The sequence below is a fragment of the Calypte anna genome, chromosome 5A (assembly GCF_003957555.1).
Source record: "Calypte anna isolate BGI_N300 chromosome 5A, bCalAnn1_v1.p, whole genome shotgun sequence".
Taxonomy (NCBI): domain Eukaryota; kingdom Metazoa; phylum Chordata; class Aves; order Apodiformes; family Trochilidae; genus Calypte; species Calypte anna.
This window is the reverse complement of record NC_044251.1, coordinates 24705214-24726427: the sequence shown is the minus strand read 5'-3', so window position 1 is coordinate 24726427 and position 21214 is coordinate 24705214. Positions and strand designations below refer to the sequence as shown.

The 21214-nt window shown below is 37.9% G+C and overlaps 1 protein-coding gene across 4 annotated transcripts in view; it reads right to left on the bottom strand.

Moving 5' to 3' along the window:
• The window catches only part of FLRT2 (fibronectin leucine rich transmembrane protein 2), a 61863-nt gene that overhangs the window by 9290 nt on the left and 31359 nt on the right, over nucleotides 1-21214 (bottom strand). The window lies entirely within an intron of this gene.

Genomic DNA, 21214 nt, shown 5'->3' with positions numbered 1-21214 from the left:
TTTTAACACTTACCTTCCCAGCTACACTTTGAGATATATAACGAAACAATTCAATCCTATAAAGAATGCAATTAAAGATCCTGTATTGTATGACGTTATCTTGTCTTCTTATGTACTGTTTCCAATAACTGAAAAAAAGCTGTATTTTACATATTTGAACCTAATGAAAGATAACCTTGACAAGTATCAGGCATGTGTAGATCTCAGTGTCTTGAACTGCAGTTACATAAGAACAGTGTACTTCCAGATTTTGTTGACTCAAATCAAAACTCATTGGCTTGGATTTCAGAACAGAATTTCAGTGGACAGAAATCATGTTTGAAAATATTTTTTTTCTTTTATTTAGCAGTTTAAGTATTATGCAAGTAATTCAGAAAGAAATGTAAATCAGGAGTTCACAGAAGCTTGTTCTTCTATTACAGTGGTACGGTTTATAACACGTTCCAAATGCTGCTTTTGAACCACATGGAGTGACAGTACGTGACAGCCTTTTTAGCAGTGAAACTGTTATAACCCTTCAATCTTGCGCTTGTACATTACTATTTTTATTTGGAGAATCATGAGGTACTAGCCTCATGGCTAGAACGGCTAAAGATATAAAGTGAGGCCCTGAAAAATCCTGTAGATTGTGAATTCAAATGGTAAATATACCTATACTGTAGTGCAGTTGTCCTTTTCTAGAAATAGTAAGATTAGCCACCCCATCGTCCACAGTTTTCTCTCTCACAGGCATATTTCAGTCAAGAGTGGTTTCTTTTGAATTATGTAAGATGACGTGATACTGCAGAGAATCTCTAACAGGATTACATTCTAATATAAGCCTAAGTGTGACAGTTTATCCGCCTTTAATATGGCCTGGCTCCCATCTAGGTCATACAGCTCTGATCCATCGTGACACCATCTTTATAAAATAAGAAAGAATGTGCAGAGCCTCCTATGAGATGCTTGGGAACACACAGAGTAATAGTAGTTCTCTCACTCCCTTGCCAGTATCAGAGAGAGACTGTCTGTACCTTCTAACAGTGCCAATAGCCTGCCCTAAGCTCCCGTTTGAATCTAAGTCAGATTGCTGATTAGGTTTTATTTTACTCCTGGGTATGACAGAAAACCCAGCTGAGGATCAACAGCCACAGGCAGCTGCAGCTCCTGATTTGCTGGGAATTTCCTAGGGAGGGAATGTCATATTAAAAGTGATGTGTGCATTCACCTTATTCTAGGACTCTTCCCAGAGTACCTTTCACCTAGGCAAATGTGACATCTGAATAAAAGATTTCAGTAACAATTCTAGCAAACCAGGTCAAATGTACAGCACTTCTCATCAGGTACTACAAGTGAAAGAGCTTTGACTGGACAGTCACTTAAGCATTACAGCACTTTGAAAGCTGGCACTGTGGAGTTTATCTGCTTTGTACAGTTTATATAGACTTTGCCCTTAGAAATCTGTTAAAGCTTTCCTACTGTTTTCTCCCCTTGTGATGGTGAGAAAGGGAGTTCCCTTAGTAATGCCAATATCCTAACCTCAGCTATCAGTCCTTAGTAAACTGATACTATGAAACTCCATACAGAAAATATGCATTGGTATATACTGTTGATTGTATTAAGGAAGAGCACATGGGCAAATCTAAATACGTATTTATGACTTCAGGGTTGACTGTGGAGTGACAGAGGGAAGGAATGAGGAGGACAGAAGAGAACTGACTGTGTTTAAATATATTATTTCAAAAAAGCTTAACCTCAGTAATCTTTTGCAACTGTCTAATGATAATTCATAGTAGTGGTCATGGCTGCAGTATTGTTCAGCAAATCTCAGGGCCCTAACGCAGAAGTGAATTGTGTCCCTGTGTCAGAAGTCTCTACCCCAAAGACATTAAAAAGTCTGAAGAGCTGAACAACCTGCTTGATTTAAAGAAGAAACTCCATGAAGGAAAAACATCCTCAGCAAATTCCAGAAGGCTGAAAAAGCTGAAACTGTTTGTTCTTCAGGAATCTGCCAAAACTGAAGGCGTGTAGAGTAACTGAGCTTTCTCCCTATCCCTGCTATGTTGGCGTCCTACAGCAAGCTCTCTGTTTTATTACACAAACTGAACTGAGTCTCTCTGTGAGTGAACTGATGATTTGTACAAGTAGAATTTTGGAAGTGGAGGAATTAAGGGCACTCAATGTCCTTAGTTTTCATGATTGTAAATCTCAGCAATCAACTCATAAAGTACAGATGGCAGTGACTGCTTATTGCAAAGCCAGGAAGTTCTAAAAATCAATTTAGGAAAAGAGGATGAGAGTAATTGAAACTATTGTGGTTAACTTAAAATTAAACACATCAACAAGCAAATACCTCAATAACAGCACATCTGCTGATCATAACTTTGGTCATTTTTATTTGTACTTCTTTACCCTGTTTGAGGTAAGGAAATTTGATTTTCTATTATTTCTCACTTTCTCAGTTCTCTTCTTGGACCACAAGTCATCAAGTGTCTAGGACATTTCCTGTCTTATTGCAGCCAGGTTATTAAATCCCATTAGGATTTAAGGAATGATACAATAAAGTTGAGAAAAGGACACTGAAATAGATGAGAACTCATGCGCAAGTTTTAGGAGGCCATGTCTGAAAATTTGGATTAGTGGTCTGAGTTCATGACATCAAAGGAAATGTTCCCTTTCATATTTTAAGAGGAGCTTCTGACCAACATTTTTATCTCAGTGTCTTTTTTCAAACCTGCCTTATTTGAATTCTGTTTTGGCATGACTAATGCTAGCTGGAGAAGAACCATTATGGCTTTGTGTACTAGATAAAAATTTAAAATTTGCTTTTGTTCAACACTGGAACTGAACAGCTGCTTTCAGATATTTTGATTAAAGGTATTTAAAGGCTGAAACATGTGGCTGCAAGTTGGGGAGGTAAAGGTTTTATTAGCTTTCCCTTCACTGGTCGAAGCATCCGTACAAATTCAAGCTTTAGTCACCTTGCCATGCATAGCCATGGAATAATTTGTATTCAAGAAACATGTTTCCATAATTAATATATTACTGGAAATGTTACTCAATCATAAATTTGTGGTACAGAGGAAAAAATCCAACAGCCTACTAACAGCCTGCTTATGGAAAACTTTCCTACCTCACTGCCCAATATTGCCTCAGTGGCTGTGTCTCTGGTGTCTAGAGATGCCTTCAGGGCAATCCTCTCACCTTTCTTGATGCAACTTGTCAAACACACAGTCCCAGGTGTAGCTGTCAAGGTCCCTGTACCTGCCTGAGAACATATTAATGCTTAGGGGAAATAACAGAGAATCAAGGGAGGAGCTAGCATATGGAGCACAGCCTGGATATCAATACTTACAGCCCTTTATTATAAGCACAGGAGTTTTGTTGTGCTCCTAAAGGTAGACTGTCTGTCTTCAGTAATTTTCCCGTATTTCATAGTAAGGCTATTATCTTTTTTTTTTTTTTTTTTTTTTTTTTGAAATAAAATTAACAAGGCTTGGCTATTCTTCCCTTCAAGGAATCCTGAAAAAAAAACAAAACATATCCTAGAGATCCATTTTTTTCTGATATTGTAACTGCTCAGCACTACTTTCCCTAGCAGTTCATCCTTTTACCTGCACATGAGTGCTATGCAACACAAATGAAAAAGCAAGCAAACCAAAAGCAAGTGGTCATATCTACTCTTTTCATTGCTAGCAGTCAGTGATTCTCATTTAGCACAAAACCATTTGGCACGGATTTTCTTGGCTTTACTGCAGACCAAGGTCATAATCAAGTCATAATCTTACTGTACATAATTATAATATAAAGTAAGTGCAAAGCTATTAAGCCTGGAATTGCATGGCAACCAGAAAACAGATCTAATTTCATTCCTCTGAAACCTAGTACAGAGTTTCTATGCTTAAGAAAATTCCCCTCTATTTCTATCATCTAATAACATAAATAATTATGGAATAATAGTTGACAAATCCCTTACTTCCACATAAGCAGAGTTTGAATCTACGCATGAATGAACATCCTGCTTTTTTTTTAAACTGATTAGAAACCTAAGATGATGGTTTATTTTTCTCTATGACTTAGTTGAGTTTCAACTTTTTGTTGAAAATTTAACATGAGACTAAAATCCCTGCATAAAAGGCACAGAGAAAATTACCCAAAGATACCAAAATGCTTTTACATGGAGCCCTTTTGTGTATTTGTTGTTGTGACTGCTTCATAGTTATGGGTGTGTTATGCAAGAGGAGGTAAGAAGGAAGAAAATGAGGTAAAGAGGAGAAACCATCCCTGGTGCCTCCTCCTAAAGTGAACACGGATGTCAGGATAATGATCAGTAGCTAGTACTGGAAGGAACATTAAAGTGTCTCTGTACGCTGTTACAGACACAACCAAGTCTATATGGACAGATTTTACCAGAGAGCCATTACTGCATTTGTAATACTATTAGAAAAAGACGCAGCAAATGTACACAAGTGAGCTCTTCCCTCATGTGCTCTGTTCTGATCAAGACACTTCTGGTTTGGCCTCTCAGTTTGCACTTATAATTATTCCCAAAAGCTCAGATCAGGCAGCCAGCTGAAAATGAGTGAAATGGATTGGGATCTGCCTTTGTGGAGGCAGGAAATAGTGGCACATCTTGCAACAACAGGTGTGAAGACATCATGCACCATTCTTGTCCCCCTTGCTCTTCTCTAACCTTCTGCCCTATAAGACTTTTATTTCTTTCCAGCCACATTCCTGCAAATTATTAATCAGACACATTTTCCAGAAGGCTTCAGGAAATCTTTTTTTGAAATATATGATATTATAGTCAACAAAAGCTTTGTCTTTTGAAATTTGGATCATGTAAAGGTTCTTGTTAGTCAAAAGGGATCTAACAGAGCCCAATTCCTGACCGCCAGGAGAGGGAGCTAAGACAGCAGGAAATTTTCTCTCTCCTGAATAAACAAATACATGAATAGATGTGGGACTGTTTTTCTTACCATTTTGTCTGTCCTTACACACAAGCACACACTTCTTCCTCACAGATGCCTGAGATTGCCTGTGATTCCTTGCTTGTTTGCCAGAATCTCTATTATTTGCCTGACACTGCTTGAGCAGTATGGCACCTTGTTCTGGAAAAATTATTTCTATATTCTAATAATGATCATTGTTTCCATATTGAATTTTATGTGCTGCACCGTTCAAGATTTTTTTTTTTCACTTGCTGGTTGCTACAGAGTGCATTTATTGCATATGTATGAGAAGGTATGCAAGAGGGAGGTGGGAAAACAGCAATGGCAAAAAAGAAAGCAGTTTGTGAGGGATACAGCTCAGTTACAGCAGTTTGATATATAGTTTATCTTTTTCTCCTTTCACAGAGTAGTATGAATCAGTGGTAAGTCAAAAGAGAGAATAAACTACAAGACATAATCATTAGAGTGACCACTGTACTCCAGGAACCAGAGCTGACATAACTACAGGAGCTAATGCTTCAGGTAGAGATGTGAATTCAAAGCTGTCATTCATCCTGTTGGGCACTGTGATGTGCCTCATGCCCTACTCAGCTTCTCAGGCTTTTCTATAAGTGAGCATTGAAGGGCAAAAATTCAGCTGTGGAAAATACATAGAATCATAGAATGCTTTGGGTTGGAAGGGATCTTAAAGATCATTAAGTTCCAACCCCCTGCCATGGGCAGAGACATCTCCCACTAGATTTAATTTAAAAATTGTTTATGTATTTATGACAGAAGGAACTTATTATCAAAGCTTGCTGTTGTATAACTTCATCAGCACTATATCTGTGATATATCTCTGATAATTAAAAGCTTCTAAGCTCAGAAATATGTTTTTCCAGTCTGAAACAAAAAAAAATCATTCCTGCTCATGCATACAGATGCCCCATAGGTCAATACAATTTTTTTCATACTAAATATATATCAGGGAATCTGACTGTTTTTAGCAATACAAAACAGAAATGAAAGACTATAGAGCATCTAATGGAAAGCACCAAAGAAACAGCACATATCCTACTGCAGGCTGCATTAGTGCATACTGTTGTGCTATTCATCCAAATTTATCTTTTGGTTTGTCATATCACCCAGTCTAACCCAAATGCCTCTTTGCACCAATTAATCCTAAATGGACCTTTGCTATTGATCATTTCAGCTTCTGGCAAAACCTGAAGGAGCGTTTCAGAAATGGAAAACGGCCACTAAGGGCTTCCTGCCTGCAGAGACCTGAATTCTAGTGGAGGACTTGTCAAAACTATTTCAGCTAATTGTAGCTGTCAGAGTAAAAAGGTAATGAGGACATACATGGCAAATTAAAAAGCAAAATCTTTAATTACCTGTTTACAGCCAGGTAGGATTCTCTCACAGAAATCAAGGGAGAAGATATGTGCAGAACTCCAGTATTCTAACTAATGTGAGCTTCTGAGTTGTGCAGGACTCAAGGCAGTCCAAAGTCAGTGACAGTGCAAGCATCTCTGTATAAGGAAATATCCCTGCTTTCGTTAGAAAATTGCTGATTGTTGAAAATTTACTCCAGATGGTGATCATCATGGTATTTTCACTCCAGCAGGCAAAAAGGAACAGACGATCACCTCCAGGACTCATATTAAATGAAATATTGCACCTACTAGCAAAGGGCTATTGGTGTCTTTATTAACCTTCCCCCAAGGCCTGGTCTAATTTTACACCAGTCTAACGCTGCACAATTCAAAACATAGCAAATGTGTCAAAAAGTGAGAATGACCTACTTACTCACAATGGTGGTGAATTAAGTCCCTAGTCCTTCATCTCCAAAGAAGTGATTTCTTCTGAGGGGAACTAGTTTTGATGGATCTCATCTAGGACTCCAGAAACTCAGCAATTTACTGTGTGATGATACGACACTGGAGCAAGAAAGTTGGAAGTGGCAGATGGAAAGAATTTTACATAAGGAGTTATCTGCGACATTTCAACAAAATTCATTTTAATTAAAATATATGATTTCATTAAAATATATTATTTCATTGAAGCCAAAATGTTTCATGGAGATTTGCCAGTTTTGATTATGTTTTCAATAGGAAATGTGCCTGAGGTCCAATGCTTTCTGATCATTTATAACCAGAGGCAGAGAGAGAAAAAAGGATAGAGGAGGAATAAGAAATTGACCTTTTTACCCAAATGGTAAGATTTGACACAATTTCCTTTTCATTAAAGCATTCATAAAACAGTGCTTACATACCACATTTTAAAACCATGAAAGTTGTGGTGGATATATCTTCCTCTGGACAGCTGAGCTTAACAGATTAAAAAGAAAAGAAAGATATTCTTTCCTTGCTTTCTTGACACTTTTCCAGAGGGCTTACAGCTTTCTGTGACAAAAACTGAACACATGTGTTTGAGAACAACCTAATAATACTAAACTAATTTAAAATAATTCCCCTTTCAAAACAGAAATGTTCTGTACTGTGTTTAGTATAATGCATTTTGTACTAAGAAAAAAGGAAGGCAACCTGCTGTTTCTTTGCAAGCAAATTGGTCCCTACCTATAAATTATTGTACCCTATGAAGTAGTTTGTTTTTATCTAGAGATATGTGGGCAGCCTGGTAAAACGCCTGTGGATAAATTGAAAAAGCTGCTTTTAGTGACCTAAGTGAATAAACATTGCTTCTGTGGAGACAACATCTTGACAAATTTTAAATGTGTTGCATGGGGCTGCATCATTGATGAGATCCTGCATGATGTCACATTACCTTGTGGGGTATCATGCATTTGGGGTCTTAGGCAAATTAAGTGTGGGCTGCTGTGTTCTTCCCTGTTTGTAGCATGTGGCCCAGGGAGAAAATGTAGCACTAGCTGCCCCTGAACCTCTTAGGCATCTTGATATAAATAAATCTGAAAGTATATGATCATCTTTCCAACAAAGCCAGATGGAGATCTCCCTTTCCCCTTTAATATTTCTTAGCATGCTGCTCCTTTACAGTACTAAAGACTATTCCACAAACACTGCTAAGGAGCTATCAAGAAAGATTAATAAAGTTGCTTGCACCCTGACTGTTTCAGAGAACCTGTCATATAGGGTGCAGTCACTTACGGGACCACTGAACAAGATGTTCCCCAGCAAGGAAACACATTTTGCTCATATGCCACAGCCTCTGCAACAGGCAAACAAACATAAGACTATAAAAAACAATTTTTTTTAAATTGTTGTCATCGATTCTTAACAGAAAAGGGTAAAGAAATTAAAATTATGGATTAAGAAAGTACAGCTAAGCCTCTAAAATGCCTATGCAGCTAAATAGCTGATTTATTTACCAACTGTACAATATCTCATCATCGTTAGTGCCTGACAATGGTCTGGGGATCTGGATTTATCTTTTCCCAGTGATCCAGTTACACTTTTCTCTATGCACAAATGGAGAAAGTGCAATATTCACACTACTCCAGGAATGACACTGGAGCACTTAATACAGGAAACACCTTGTGCTTCCATGTATCACCATATTACTACTACAACTACTACTACTGTTATTTTACAGCAAAATAAAAATTAAAGATATAAGAGTAACTATTTTATACCAGTACAAAAATATCCAGCGTGGGGTGGCATTCTTTCAAAATCCACCATTCATCAGTATAATCAGTGCTATCCTTTGAGTACCAACAGAAAAGAAACAGCAGAAGCAGCAGAGGAGAATAATTTACCAAAGATATGGACCATTTTTTACTTTTTTCATTTTTTTATTTTGCTATTTATTTTTTGCTCACTTTCATCCATAATTTCAGTAACCCTGTATGATAATAACTGTTTTCAGTGAGAAGGTCTTGTTGTCTCTTTTGAGTATTTGTGGCCAAGCATATATCCTAAAAATGTACACATATGAGGAAAAATAAGGATTGTGGAAAATATGATAGGTGGTGGGATTAAAGGTTTTTTCATGTGTGTGTGTGTGTGTATTGGGGATGTGAATCCTCAAGTCTGGATTCTAACAGAGAGCAAACTTTTTGATCTGGTTTGGTTCTCCTTTGGTAAAGATGTACACTACTACCTTTCCCCAGCAGTAATTCAGATTTCCAATTTAACTTCAAAGTTCATTGAGAAATCAAGACTTCATGGGACCACACAGAACTTGACACAGGGCTGCTTCAGCTTTAGGTACAAGTAGAAATAGGAACAAGCTAGAATACACACTTCTAGCCCAATGATTCTCAACCGTGGAATTAGAACCAGAAGAGGATCATGAGAGGTCTTAAGGGAGCACAAATTAATAAATAAAGGCAAGGCAGTGTCAGCCAGGAAGAGTTCTGCTCCTGCAGGATGAAGGAGTAAAGGCTACATGCTTAAACACTGACTGCAACAGTTTACATCAACCAAGAAACTACTACTTGCCTTTAATTTCTGGCAGCAGCTCAGTTCCCTGGGGAAGGAAAAACCAGAGCAGAAGAAGAAATGATGTTTACATCTGTAACTATGATTAAAGTGAATTCTCAGTCTTCCTCCTACTCTACTTTTTCCTTGAAGGAGCGGAGATGTTGCCAACACAGGGAGTGCACAAAGACAAAGCAAAGCCAAATGAACATTATGTTTCCAGAAGCTGGAAATGTGGTGCTTCAGCCAATTCTTCTTCTGCCCCATGCTGATGGCTGCAGGACAGAATATTCTCTGTGAATAGTTTCACACACTATATACAGCATTGCAAGTCTTGTGACCATGAGCTGAGGAAAGAGGGTACAGTAATGGCAGTAAGTTTCTTTTTCCCTATAATGAACAGGCAGGAAAGAGCCTGCCATCTACATGTTTGGAAGAAGCAACTCAGAGCAAAATGAATGCCTGATATTCTGTCCTAAAGTTTCTGTCCTTATATTGTCTCAAAAACTGCTCTTTTTTTTTTCCTGTTCTTTTTTTGGTTTTTTTTTTTTTTTTTTTTTTTTTTTAAGAGCTCATCTAAGCTTATCTCAGTTAGGAAGTTCAAAGCTTTCATGTTGAATGAATCCCGAAAAAGCTAAAGAGCATAGAAAGCAATTCAGCTTTGTTTTTCCACTTGTCCCCTTTGCCTTTGAGGTCAGTGTGTGGTTGCATCAGTGAGATCAAAATTGCCAGCAAGCCCATGAATGACACCTACCAGCAGTAGACCAAAAAACATGCTCCTCTACCATTAATGCCTCTCAGTGGGTGATCTTTAGCCTTGTGCAGACAGCCAACAAGAGACTTGTGCATGATTTAATAGCTTTCAAGTGGGTCCTTAAGAGGTGCAGAAGCCTGGAGTTGGCCTTCAGCCCAAAAGCAAATTCTATCTGACATGTGCCAAAGCATTTCAGGCAATGGACTCCTTATCAATATGTGTCCTTGTGCTGCTTTTCAGCACAGTCGTTATTGCAAGGAATCACAGCAGTATTCTTATCAGCATTTTGTGCTTAGAGAAAATTAGACATTTTGAATGAGTTCAGGAAGGCCGGGAAGCAGTACACAATAAAACCTGAGAGAGGGACAGGAGAAATATTTAAAAAAAAAAAAAGAAAAGAGAGAGAAAGAGTTTTAAGCTATTCTACAGGCAGAAAAAGATGCCTGCTCAAAAATGCAATTACTGTTTTCTTCTGTTTGCAGAGCACTCTATCTATTCAGGTCACTGCATGAATCAAGTAAGAAGACACTCTTTCATGTTTTCTGTGTAGACCTCTGGGTACTTTAAACAGACCTCATATGAAGATCTGCTAAGGGATTTGGGGGTTTGCTGATGGGTTTTCTGCCTAGACTAAAAACTGAGGTAGGTTCCTCATACAAGTATTTTTGTAAGCATGGGAAATCTTGGATCTTGACGTATATCTAGAACAAAATTTTGGATACTGAAGGCACAGGATCTTACACTTTTTCTAGTAAGTCATATATGTGTTGTAACCCACTGATATAGGGTATAAAGCCAGTGTTAACTTTATACCCAGTCCATGGGGGTTTTTTCAGCAAATTTAACACTGATAATATGCTCTGACCTCTACAAAATCCTTTTGTGTAGGGGGCTATAAGGTAACAAAACTAAAAAGCAAATCAGCTTTGATGTCTAGGGAAATATTCCTATTGCATACATGCATTAACAACAGGCAAAGTTTGTACCTTCCTGTTTCATTTCATATTGCACACATACATGCATATGTGGAAAGATACCCACCAAACAGAGGAGACAAAAAAAACCAAACCAAACCAAACCATGAAGTCCTCTGCTTTATGGATAGATGAACAGCAGCAGAGCCTATAATCAGCCTGGAAAAAGGATTCTGAGACCTGGAGTAACTGCAGATACTGCTTTCATTATACAAAGGAAATTTTCTTATAGCACAAGTAACCCCTGTCTTTGGGCTGCTGTGTCTGTGCTGTGTCACTCATGAAACACAGCCCAGACAATAGAAATGGCACTGACTATTAGAATAAATATGAAGAGAGGAAGTCACCTGAGCCTTCGCACATAGATGCACACAGACAAGCTCACACACCTCCTTTCAGTTTGGACTTTTCAGAAATTTATCAGATTTTTCACTCCAGATCTACTGAGACCTCCTCGACCCATTATAGCAAAGAGCTGACCTTAATTCAAAAACTCGTGAGAAATAATAAAGGACCAAAACCTGAAACATTTGCAGCTATTCCAGAGTATAGCAGACTTACTTACATAAGAGCTTGAATGAGCTCAGTCTACAGCAGTGGAGTTTGTTTACTGCACAATATTATTGTAGAAATCCTTTCCTTGCAAGTTCAATCAACATAAACCTCATTTCTTAATACCATACATCCTGAGAGATACTGCCACATGCTGTATCCAAACACAGGCTTTAACTAACCCACCCTGGCAGCAATTATCTTCAAGGTTTTCGAGCCTCTTGGGAAATATTGCCCTCCTCTGTTCCATTGAAGCAGAAAACTATCTTGTATTCAAGAGAAAAAATAATCTCTTTCCACATTCGCAGCAAATATTTTAAGCATTAACCCTCCTCCCCCCCCAAAAATTTGCTGAGCTCCTCTGTGTAGGGCTTATATGAAGGAGGAAGGCTTGCCAAAGCAGTAGTGCTCATTATTATTACTAATAACCAACTACTTTTGAAGCACAGACAAGAACTGACTAAGCACTGAATGTTTAAACATATTCACTGTAGCTGTTCTGGTCACTTTCTAAGTTTACTTCCCACAAATAATGAGCTACACTCTAATGAAAGAAAATTTAAGCTGATTTGCAGAGGAAGCTGGGCAAAGTATCTGTAAATTTACAGGCATCATTCTTCACCTGGGAAGGTCCTGAATCTCACTGCTCAAAACCAAGCAATGAATTTAATAAAATTCCTGCACTAAAATATTTTTTTTTAGTGTCAAGAGCCACTGAGATTCATTAAAATTAGTAAGATATTTGTTTAAAAAAGATAATGCAACATAATCCTTCACATAGCAGATAGAGAAATTTGCCACCAAAGGTTCTGTGGAGCAGACAGTTTTTGTAGGTTCAAAAGAGGCTTAATCGATTTCATGGTCTTCAAAACAGATCCTGTAAAGAGAAGAGGAAAGGATGCACCTACCCTCTAATGTGCCTACTTCCACAGTTTTGGCAACTTCTAGGGGCATGTGGGGAGAAAATGGAGAGCAAAAAGCAGTTCCAACAATTTCTTGTCTTTGTTGAGGACAAAACACTGAGTTAAGTGGGCTGCTGCTCTGTCTCAGTTGGTAATCTCTTATGTTATCATGAGTAACACTTCATGGTCAGACCTAGAGACTGAGCACAACAGTGGAAATGTAGTGTGCATGGACCAGTCCATTACACTTGCAGACTACTTGCATCTGATATTAAATATGGTGCTATCCTGTAAGGTATCTCACAGCTTAAAATAAGCTCAAATTTTGTATTTTGAAATCTGGATAGCTGCCAGAGTACATGCAATCCAATGTAATCCCAAATTTGCAAATCTCAATAATGCAAATAATGCCAAATAATAATGCAGTCTCAAACAATTACTTACTTCTGAGCCTCCCATGTGCAACAAAAAGAAGGGAGACTTCAGCTTTTGAAAGTGTGAGTTTTTAAAGTGAGAACAATGATAAAATGGCAAAATGTTAATGCAAAGATGTGCTTCCAGGGCTACAGTAAATCCTGGTTCCCTAAATAGCATTGTCCTGCTTTAGCCTTAGAGGACTGGAAACTGTATAGAGCAAAGTAGTGACCACAGAAGGAACTGAAACATATCATATTTTGGACTCCTCTCTTCAGTGACCTCTGAACCTTTCCTGCAGAGAGAAAGACCAAGCCACAATGTCTGTATATAGAATTGCACTGCCTTGAAGCTCAGACTGTTTTGAATCTAGGGTTTCAGTTTGAACATATCTGTAATTTTTATTTCTCTAAGCTTTGCAGGAGCGTAATTAAATTCTTTCTTTCAACTGTTTGTATTCTTTGTATGACACAGATGGGATCTTTCTTCTCAGACTCCTGCCCAAACTTTGGTGAAAGAGGTCATTAGAACAGCTGCTACATAGTCTATATAAAGTCCATGAGCTTGCTAGGCTATGTCTTTCCCTTTTTGACTGCTGGGAAGATTGTCAAACAGAGGCTTTTTTGAGAAGGACTTGTTAACTAGCTCACTTCTCCTCCTTTGAGTTAAGATATTTTAGAAAGGGCCACATTTTTCACTAATCTATAGAATCCATAACTTTGTGCTACAATGTAGAGAGTTTAGCAAAAATGTTAGCTCTTACTAAACTTGACATTTTTCACAAATAAAAATTTTGAATAAATAAAATGAAATAAAAGCAGAGGAAAAAAAACCCCACACCTTTTTTTATTTCTGATCCTGCGTTCAGTTTCATTCAGTCACTACCAGTAATACCTCAGCATTCATCCTGATAAATTCCTCTCACATTTTGGTGGATAAACACTTCAAAAGCTTCTACTCCTATCCACCACCGTCAACCTATAACAACCTAATAACAATCACATTTTTCAAAGCCTATTTTCTAATCACAATTCTTCTGCCATTTTAAATGTGCTAAATTAAATAAAACAAATTCCAGAGATTGTCTCTTGAAAGCTATGTTGCTGGTAGTGAGTAAATGCTTGGTAACAGCAAACAAGGCTTGCTTATATTCTCCTCTAAAAAATGCAGTTACAAATTTGTGATCACAAATGAGAATTTCCTTTCCATGCTGTATTCGCAGTCTGCCTGGTGAAAGAGTCAGCTCATGTTTTGCATCTGGATGTAGTGAACTGGTATTACAGTGTTACCACAGCTATGAAGGTTGAAACACTGCTTTATTGCTAAAGGACAATTATATTATGTAAGCTGTTGGGTACAGTCATGCCTGTCACTGTGTATATATATATCATTATTCACTTTCTGATCATAGTTTCTAGTCCAGACTGGGTCAGTAGTGTCCAGCTATTGGTTAACAGAATGAACGATGAACATGGTGAAAAATTAAGTAGCAATTTCAGACTATTCCTTAGAAGTAGTAAGAGAAAGCTGCATGTATGATAGTCATATTCCTCTTTCCTGACTCCAGCACCAAACCTTTGATTAAATACTGAGCCAGGAGAAGGCAGACATAGCTTGTAAAGTGGTGCTTGGAGAGACTTGCGTCACTTCACTGAGAGAAAAAAAAGTTACTTTTCAGGCTCTCTTCTTTATAGACGCTTTTTTTTCTGACAAGCTCTTAGGGTAAGAACAACCGTGCTGTCAGAAGCAGTAGATGAAGACAGGATTTGAAATTAAACCACCCTGCTAGTGAATGGCAATTAGAACACTCCTGCACCCAGGAAAGCTCTAAATGGTGCTGTTTAACTGCTGAAATAACTTATTTTTCTAAGAAACGCTGTGATAGCAATCACATCTGCAAACACTATTCACATCCGTATAATCACAAAGTCTTGCATTGCAGGGGAAAAAAGCTCAAGTTCTTCTGGACCCACAGGTTCCAGGGGAAGGAGCCATAAAAAAAATGCCGAGTACCTTGAGATTCACAATAAAAGCAAAACTGGCAGGGCTGCAAGTCAGAACCTAAAATCAGGAATAAAACAAGTGGATGTGTTTCTTAAATTCAGAGTGTGCATTAGGTAAATATGGCTGCTTAATCCAGTTATCCCACCCGGCTTCTCATTTGAATATTTATGACAAATCTATCTCTCCTGAGCATAATAGAAGGTAAAATTAAGCCAAGCACCTAAAAACAGCATCCTCCATGAAAATGTGTGGGTAGGATGTCCCAGATATTTCACTACAAAGGTGATGAAAAAAAGGAACAAGAAATATCCTCTGCTTGTTTGTGTCCAACAGACAAAGGAACAGAGTTTGTGGCAATAACACAGGCTTCACTGAATCATTATCACAGTAGCAAAAAAGGAAATTTCCTTCTCTGATACTGTTTTTCTAAACTAGCCACATTTTGGATGTCCATCCTCAAAATAAGGAGTCAAAAGGACAGGCCTCATATGTTCATGGGCTTGCTTTGTGAAGGTATTTTTTTGTAATATAAAAAACAGGTAATTATATTCACCCCAGTGCTCATGTACACGTGTCAGTTTAGGGGCTGAAAGATTTGCCCTGGAGTGGCAACAGTGACTGTCTCTGACCAGATGGCTGCCAGCAGGACACGGGCTAATTCCCTGGTTCATTTGTGTGTTATGGGAACACAGGACTGGGACTGACCTCCAGGGTCACAGAGTCCAGACCCTTGCTATGGCAGGCAGCCCTGTCACTGAAAGGTAATACATTAGCTAGGAGCTCATGTATGGGTTGTTCTTCCTGCTGTGAATCCTTTCATGGCCTTTCCTGTTTTCTCCTGGGATATAAGGCCTTGTTCTTCAGCTGCTTTTTTTTTTTTCCCAGGGTTAGATAACAATCCCTTGCAAAATCATGGTGTAACAAGCACAATTAGCCTCCTTCTGGAATTCAAAAAGCATTTTTATTTTTCAGTTTAGGTTGAGAATCCGAGACAAGGCATCTGTGTGGCTTGGGTTCAGCTGCGGACTACGTACAGCTCTGTGGTAGAATACAGGAACTACATAAAAACCTTTATAGTGTCCTCAGAGGAAACTGCTCTGGCACGGCCACTACCAAAAGCATCCTCATGCTTTTCCAAGTAATGCATGGTAACTCCCAGTGTATGGGATATAAGAGAAAAAGGCCGAGGGCTTTAGGATCGTACAGAAGTGTACTGCATTGAGAAGTCATTCTGAACTTACTTCAGGAGGATTTATTGTACCCTTGGAGCAGCCCAGAATGACATCAACTCAAAGCGTGTCTGTAGTCTTGACTTTTGGGGTTAGCGTTGCAACTCTGAAAAAAAACGCAATGCTAGATCTTCCTCAGAGTTAAAGTTGGTTAAGGGTTGCAAAGTCAGACTGGAGCACAAGTAAAATTAAAAGTTACAAGTTCCTGTCTCCTTGTCTGCATTCAATCAACGAAACCACATGTTCTCTCTGCTTAGACATCCAGCTTTGAAGATGTGGCCCTTAATGGCCTGAGGTTTGACTGTTCCAGCTTTGTTATTTTAGTTTGGTTTTTTCCCTTCAGCCTTTACTACCACTCACAGACAGAGTCATTCGATGCAAGTATAGAGAAGAAGACTGGTGTCACAGCAGGCAGCTCATTTTAATGAAAGCACTTGCAGAAATTCTTTTGTTTATTGAAAGCATGCAAATCGACAGTATGACTTACAAGGTTACAAGGAAACAAGTACACAACTTCCCCTGATGCTGTGGTTAAGACAGCTTGGAAACTATTGTGCTGTGTGACAGAACAGTACAAACACACGTAGCAGAAAACCACAGCAACTATTCAAATCCACCTTTAAGTAACAACGATTAAAGTGGCCATGCTGGTTTTACCTTGTCTCTCTGACAGTGGGTGACAGAAGTCCTTTTAAATGCTGAAAAGTTGCAAGTCTGCTTTTTCTGAATTGCAGAGGGAATTTGTCTTTGTGATTTTTGAATGGCACTGTGGTGCCAAAGCCAATAAGAATAGCTGCACATGATGTGTCAACTATGCACAGTAGAAGCAAATATAAACCTGGAATACAGAGACTGACATGAATTTAAGTTTGCAGATTTTAGGGCATGAAGGCTTCAATGTCATCTGAATGACACATGTTAGAACTCAATGGCAGTTATTTTACTTCATAAAGTTATTTTACTTCATAAGCAAAAAATATACTCATTTTGGTAATGTCAGGAGGCTCCACATATAACAATTTCTTGTTTCAGCAATATCATAAGAACAACTTTGCGCCAAAACTAAATAAACTTTGTGTCTTTCACCAGTTACTGCATGTCTATTGACATAGGATTACATGAGCCTTCTTGGTCCTCAGGCCAAAAAAAAAAAAAATTGCAAATAGCTAACTGGAAATATCACCTCATACTCTGTTCCTGGAGTGGGTATAAATATAATTCTTTCCTAAAATATTTTAATTATTTGTAATTATAAAATTAACCATTATGCAAAGTGCAGCAATGAGGTGGTTTATTATTTAGTATCCTTATTATTTGCAGTTGCCTACAAGAGCTCCTGTTTTCATGTTCTATGCTCATAATTCCTACGGTGGATTTTCTGGTGGAAATGTTCATACAAAGATATATAAGAAGAACTCAACAGCTTACAGTTCACCTTTCAAAGCCTTCTCAAAACTCAAGCAAATGTGCTCAAACACTAAGAAAAAAGGAATGCAAATGCATCTCTCCAGTTTTCAGGAATTTCTGCTTCTAGGGCCAAATTCTCTCTTGCTGAAAACAAGCCATTTTACTGTGCTTGTCCAGCAGAGAACATGCTATGCTGTACAGTATTTTGACACTTCAAACCAAGGTCTGACTAAGGGATTCTAAGAAACAAGTAAAAAGGAGCTGTATAACTCTTAGCACTTAACAAAGATTTTTCCACGTCTGGTTCTAAACATTTAAAATTTCTTGAGAAATATGTATTTTTTAAAACTGATGCCACAATCTGGTAATGAAATTTGAGAATATGAATGTTCGTCCTCTCTAAAAAGAACGAAAAAAAAAAAGAGCCTCCAGTCTGGCTTTCTTTTAAATTTTGTATACTAATATTTTAGAATAACCTCTAGCCCTGTATGCTTTCTCAACAAAATTTGTATTGGCACTGGTAGTAGAGTTCAAAGCATATTTTACAGTGAATGACAGTAATTTTATCATTTAATTTTAAATATTCTACACTACTTCACATATTTTGTATTTTTGAGGGGGAGATAGGTTTAGTTGCACTAGGCTGAAAGACTATGTGCATTATTTCAAGAGAAGTCAGGAATTATTAAAACTGGTAAAAGAAAGTGGTCTGTAGTAAAAGAGCAATTCTGAAAAACTATTACAAGATCATAGTCACGGATTCCTTTCCATGTATGAAACTTCATGGCTCTGATCCTATACTACTGCCTTTGAAGTCAATGGAAAATTTCCCATCAGTTTCAGTTGGGCCTTTGTTTTATTCTCAGAAGTATTTTTTAAAGTTTCACATTTCCAAGTTCCCATGATTTAACCTTGGGTGTGATCTTGAAAGAATTTTTATGCACATGAGTAGACAGAGTTACTGAGTCAATGAGCCTGGAGGGCTGGACCCAACATCATCACTTACAGTGCTATATTCTGTTAACTGCACAGAATGCCAATCACATCACTTGATTTCTCCATCCCACTTTAAAATTCAGCTCTGCAACTTGTGAAGTAGTTATATTGCTAACAATGGTAGCTTACTAGAAAAACACAGTTTATACTTTGTGGAATGACATAAAACTGCAAGAGTGCATTATGAAAAAAAAGCAAAAAGGCAATTTTCTGCAAGTTCCTTGGGACTTTTCTGAATGACATTAAGTGCAATAGGCTTGAGAGAAATATTTTGAAGAAGCATTTGAAACTTTGTTTTACATAAAGTCAGTAGATTCAGGCATGCAATTATTGCTGCAGCAAGGGATTTTTTTAAAGACGTGAATAACAAAGAAGATAATGGGCTTCATCAGTTTCATAGGGTATCTAAGTGTCTAATTCACTTTTCAAAATTAAAATTTATCCCAAAGTTACATCTGGTTATGCAATGCACTGCCAGGCACTGTGTACAATCTAGCAGCCATGGTTTGATTTAATTTGAAGTAAAGATAAAACCACCACTGCATGTTACAGCAGCTTTGCTAATGATCGTCAGCCAAAACTTTTAACTTGTTCCAGGCACTGTTCATTTTACTTTTATCCTCACATCTTTCTACAAAATCAGTGGCATTTAATTTGCTGTCAGTTAAATTTCCTAACATGCTTTTTATTCTTCTTTCCCCCCTACCCCCCTTGCCCCTTCTTAACAAAGATATCAATGGTACCAGCAAAATGGTGAGAAAGAACCCAACCGGAACCATGTACTCTGTATTTTTTCCTCTATTCTGTAAAAATAAACTAAGTTCTCACACACAGACACTCACATCTCTATTTCTACCCTTTTGTCTCTTCTGGGCATTTTCTTTCTCTCTCCTCTCCCCACTCTACAAGGTGAAGCACAGTCATGGAAAATAAATCCATTTGTCTTGCAAGAGGTTTTTTAAGGAGAGGCTGGATGTGGCACTTGCTGCCATGGTCCAGCTGATGTGGTGGTGCTAGTTCATAGGCTGGACTTGATGATCTCAGAGGTCCTTTCCAGCCTCAGTGATTCTATGATTCTGTGAAATAAATGGATTTAAGCATGTCCAGGCTCTGCCCATAGGAGATAGTAAGAACATTTAAGTACTTACAGTAAATGTACTTTTAGGCTAAATGACTTTTCATCTCTCAAGTATTGCAGAAACATTAAGTAATGAACCTCCAGTCCAACAGAAAAACAGTAAATGGATAATTAAGAAAACAACGAACTTCAGAAAGCCTGTAAAACCCCAGACATGCAGCTAGGCCAGTTCATTAAGTTCAGTCTAACTTGATTACAGCTGTAAGTATTGTATTATCCAGCAGACACCCCCCTGCTGAGAGTCAAATGTGCAAAGAATCTCTTGACCGACTGATTTTAATAAAACATTTGTTTCAAATGCGTCTTTTTAATGAAATGCCTAGGTTTGGAGATGCTAGGCACCAAAGAAGGATACCTGGATACCCAAGAAGTAAGCACTACGTAACTGAATATATTTGATTATTATTAAAATTTCTATTAAACATTGGTAAGTGATAAAGTATTGGGAAAAGATTCAGAAGGGGAGTTGAGGAATCAGGAATTAAAAAGTGGTCAAGGACTCAAAAAGTGTAAAAAGAGCACATCATTAAACACCTCTCGGGATTAAAAGTAAAATATCTACAGGTAAACTTCCTCACCCAACCATTGTTGGGACCAATGCAAAAATATGAAAACCAGAAAAAATTAATTGTACATCAATAAGGCCTCTAACTAGAATAGACAAATTCTGGATATAAACTACATGAACCTGTGATAAGACTCTTGAATTACATAGTACATAGTACTACCTCCAGGGGTTTAAAGAGATCAAATAAATTTCTTGATTGCACTTTGTTTCAGAGCTTCGACAGTCTTCTGTGGGAAAGGAAAAAGTATCTGTCCACCCACCCTGAAGAAAAATTTAGGGTTTGGGACATCCTCCTCCACTGGCTTCTGGACAGCACTTGAAAAGAGTAGAGGAAGTGGATGCACCTTTCCCTCTTTTCCTTGCAATTGCTCTCCTGAGTTCCTAGCAGCAGCACAGTCTGTCAAATATACATTTCGTATGACTGAAAAGCATTTAACTCAAAGTCAGTTGGTGGGTTGGGGTTAAAAAGCAAATGTTCTCTCACTTCCAAATGTTTCTGGAAAGAGGGCATTATATATTGTCCTACATAGTGGGGGTAGTTTTCTACTCCCTATGCTCATATCAGAGTTTTCTTTAATGAATTCACAAGAGGCTGCTCTTACTTGGGAATCCTGTTATTCTACTGCAAGAATTGTTTGGATTTTCAACATAAACTGGGATTTAAAATGTATTTTCTGGCTTGTAGCATATGATAGTAGACAAACCGAGTAAGATGTGAACTAAATATTGAATGAGTGCAATTATTTTTCTACCAATGCTAAGAATAATACTGCAGAAATCAGTACTCTTCTCACATGTATGCTGAACAGTATGTCTGCATACAATGATGCCACAAAGGATTTGCAAAGCCCTGGTTCTCAGATGATCTACACTCAGATGATCTCTGTTCCAAGATAATGCCTGCTCTGTTGCTTTATGGTAGCTTTGGTGCTTACAAAATTTAGAGGCACTTCAAATTGCTCT